The sequence below is a fragment of the Aotus nancymaae genome, unplaced genomic scaffold (assembly GCF_030222135.1).
Source record: "Aotus nancymaae isolate 86718 unplaced genomic scaffold, 86718_ANA_hifiasm-v0.15.2.pri h1tg000705c, whole genome shotgun sequence".
In the NCBI taxonomy this organism is placed as follows: Eukaryota; Metazoa; Chordata; class Mammalia; order Primates; family Aotidae; genus Aotus; species Aotus nancymaae.
Genome location: NW_026989121.1, coordinates 54,811 through 58,907, shown reverse-complemented (window position 1 = coordinate 58,907; position 4,097 = coordinate 54,811). Strand labels below are relative to the sequence as shown.

Here is a 4,097-nt window from a genome sequence, read left to right as displayed (position 1 = left end):
GTAATTTTCTGCCTCTCCTTCGACTTGCCGATCTTCTCTCCTGCTCTTTTGTACTGCATGGAGCTGCATAAAGGGTAGTGACTCAAATGACAGCCTTTCTTGCTGCAGTTGGTCGCAGGGCTGCCTCTGCTACTCCTCCTGTGCCTCATGGACAACAAGTTATGCTCATGTCCAAGCTACAGAGAAGTGGAGCCAGTGCCAGGGAGAAGTAGTAGGGACCCATGGCGGTGGGGTCCTTATTGGGAACAGAGTCCTTGGTGCCATTAGGGGCAGACAGTGGAAGCAAACACATATGGCAATCCTGTGTCTGCCCTGTTTCTGGAGAGGCAGATGCAGAAAGCAGGTCAGAGGGAGCTTGACTCGACAGGAAGTTACAGGGGTTGAGGGTAGCCATTGCATATAATCAAACCTGTTACTGATTTCTTGGTATCTGGTGTCATTGTATATTTGTGTGTGTGTGTGTGTGTGCGTGTGTGTGTGTGTGTGTGTGTGTGTGTGTATCCCACATATATATATAATTTTTTTTTTTTTGAGACGGAGTTTCACTCTTGTTACCCAGGCTGGAGTGCAATGGCGCGATCTCGGCTCACCGCAACCTCCGCCTCCTGGGTTCAGGCAATTCTCCTGCCTCAGCCTCCTGAGTAGCTGTGATTACAGGCATGCGCCACCATGCCCAGCTAATTTTTTGTATTTTTAGTAGAGACGGGGTTTCACCATGTTGACCAGGATGGTCTCGATCTCTTGACCTCGTGATCCACCCGCCTCGGCCTCCCAAAGTGCTGGGATTACAGGCGTGGGCCACCGCGCCCGGCCAAGAAACCCTTTTTAAACTTTAACAGCCAGGGGTCAGAATTTCTCGAATCATATATTTGCATGTAGCACAGAAGATGCTCTTTTAATAAAAATCCGGAAATTGGTTGTGCACATTACGTAATAGAGAACAGTATCGGATTAAAGCAACAACGGTGACACGTAACCTTTGCCCAAAGCTTGGTAAATGTTGATGGTCACTGTGTACCTTCAGACGGCCTTGTACTCTAACAGAGAGACTGATTTCAAAACCGGGTGAAGAGAAGATGCCTGTGCCTGCCTGTGCCTGTATATTACTGTCAATGTCAATCAGGAAAGTGTGGGTTTGTTCCAGTTATTTTCTGGCTCCCTTTTACTTGCCATTTACTTCTGTCTCCTGCTCTGTTGTACTGCACAGAGCTACAGAAAGTGAGTGGGTATAACGACAGTCCCTCTTTTGCAGTTGGTCACACGGCTGCCCTGGTACTCATCCTGTGTCTCCTGTCCTCTCCCCTCCAAATCCCCCATGGCCCTCAGCTATCACCTCTGCTGATCCTGGTGGTTTCCCTGGTACCGTGAACTAAACTCTCATTCCTGAGGGGCCTGTACCCCTCGAGGCCACACCCTTCTCAGGTCAGGGTTCCTGCACTTGTCCATTCATTTCACAGGTAGACCTGGGAGTAACACGTGTCACCCAAACAGATCACCAGAGTCCACGCATGTTCCACCTGCCCTCCCTGCATACGAGCACCACCCCCTCCTGAGGATGGATCGGGGTCATTAATCCCTGCCAAGATGGCAACTGCTCCTGCCTGCTGGTCCAACCTGCCCAGTTATGGCTGTAGCTTGAAGGCTTGAAGTTCAATGGGACCCACTTGTGCTTCCACCCTTTGGTTCTTTTATTTTTATTTATTTGAGATGGGGTCTGGTTCTGTCACCAAGGCTGGAGGTGCAGTGCAGGGCTTGCTGCAGCATCCACCTCCCAGGCTCCACTGATCCTCCTGCCTCAGCCTCTGAAGTAGCTGGTGTACAGATATTTGTCACCATGAACAGGGTTCCACTACATTGCCTAGTCTGTTTCTTTTGTGCTTTGTTTTCAGACAGGGCTCCAGCTCTGTCACCTAGGCTGGAGTGGAATGGTGTGATCTCGCCTCACTGTGGCCTCCTGGGCTCAAGCCATCCTCCCAGCTGGGACTCCCAAAGTGCTGGGATTACACGCATGAGCCACTGCGTCTGGCCTGAAGACAGCCTTTAGAGAAAGAAGCAGGGGGGAGTTTTGCTGAGGACAGACAAGATTCCTGGAGTTTGGAAGGGGTGACAGATTGGGTCAGCAAAGGGAACAATTCCACTTATCATGTTGGGATGCAATTTATAGACACAAGGATGAGACCCAAAAGAGTCGGGAGAGATTTGTCATCATGGTTGCAAGGCAGCTGCTGGTGGCTGATCCTTAAAAGGACATACATACCTGGAATAGAGCCTGAAGACGCATCGGTAGCATGAAGTGCTACTTCATGCCCCGTATGTGACTAGCAGCCCTCCTGTGTATTTTATGGCACTCCTTTCTTTTTCTTCCTTTCTTTCTTTCTTAAAGACGGGAGAAAGATTCACCATCTTGGTCAGGCTGGTCTTGAACTCCCGACCTCAGGTGATCCGCCCACCTTGGCCTCCAAAGTGCTTGGATTACCGGCGTGAGCCACCACGCCCAGCCGCACTCCGTTATTTCTATCAACTACTCCACTTACTACCCTCCTGGGCAATCCTTTATCTCCGGCTCTGAAATCCCATCACTGAGGGCTGGGACCCTCATCAACACTTATCCCCTTTTCCCCACACTAGTCTGGTGCCTGGCGAGTTGAAGGCACTCGGTAAACCTCTGTGGAGGGAAGAAATGACGGATAGGCCGTGATGAGCACAACAGAGTCAATCAGAGAGGACGCAGTTATGGGCCAGGGGTGAAGGGGGAAGATCGGGCTTGGGGTGGGAGGACACCAAAGGGCAAGGGTGTCTGCCAGGTGCTCTGGGGGAAGATAGGTGTCAAGGCCGTCATTGCACATGTGCGCACAATGTTTGAACTCGAGTTCTGCTCCTGTGTGTTCCTCGATAAATAAACTGGCGGTGCCTCGGTTTTTCCTGGGCCAAAAAGAAAGTTTGTAGCTGGTACGTTGGTGCCTGCCTTAAAGTGCCAACTACTCCAGGGGCTGAAGTTTGGGAGGGGGTCCAGGCTGACGCCTGTAATCCCAGCACTTTAGGAGGCCCAGGCGGGTGGATCTCCTGAGGTCGGGAGTTCGAGACCAGCCTGGCCGACATGGTGAAACCCGATACCTCTACAAAGAATACACAAGTTAGCCAGCCGGGCGTGACTGTAATCCCAGCTACGAGGGGGGCTGAGGCAGGATAATCGCTTGAAGCTGGGAAGCAGAGGTTGCAGCGAGCCTAGATCGCATCTTTGCACTCCAGCCTGGGCGAGAAGAGCAGAAATCCATCTCAAAAAGAAGAAAGAAAAAAAAAGACTTTGGGCTTGAGCCCAGCCAGGGCAACACCACTGGCACACCATTTCCTTAGGCCAGTTCGTAACTTTCCAAACCCACTGTAATAAGCACTGAAGTTGAAAAGCCCAAAGGCCCTGTCCGTATGGCAGTATGCTTCCTACCAGTCACAGACCTCTATCATCAGCGAAGCGACGGGAAGAACCAGAGTCACCAGTTCCTCAAGACACTACGTTTATTCTGATCTTGCAAACGCGTTATGTCCCCCGAGGGGGGTGCACCGTTCCTGGAAGTACTGCAATACCAGGTCGATGCGTGGAGTGGACGGAGCAAGCTCCTATTCCATCTCCCTGCTCCAAAAATCCATTTAATATATTGTCCTCGGATAGAGGACGTATCAGATATTAAACTGATAAGAACAGATACTACACTTGATCTTAGCCAAAAGGCCGAGAAGCGATGCTGTCGCCTCCGTCCCCGCCGTCACCGTCCCACCATCATCCACATTGCAGTCGCGGTGAGAGCCCCAGCCTCGCTCCTTGCCTCATTCTCTTTGTCTCATCCACATCGCTGTTCACGCCATTACACACTCGGGCTCATTTTTTATTCTCCACGTTTTAAAAGAGAAATCTTATACCCTCGCTATTCCCGCGTTTCCGGGCTTTCCTTTCGAATTTGCATGCCCCGCCCTGTCCCCCAGGAGGCGTGATCACCTCGTTTGACTCCGCCCCCGGCCGCCTCCGCGTCAGGGGCCGGGGCTCCGCTGGGGGCGACTCCCTTGTTTGTGTCAATCCAGCCAAAAGACAGAACCGAAAGAGA

The 4,097-nt window shown here is 51.6% G+C and overlaps 1 non-coding gene across 1 annotated transcript; it reads right to left on the bottom strand.

Moving 5' to 3' along the window:
• Window positions 1-3,548: 3,548 nt before the first annotated feature.
• LOC135273275 (U2 spliceosomal RNA) lies at window positions 3,549-3,739 on the bottom strand. The gene has a single exon (XR_010341068.1). It is a non-coding gene; the product is annotated as a U2 spliceosomal RNA (small nuclear RNA).
• Between the last annotated feature and the right edge of the window lie 358 nt (window positions 3,740-4,097).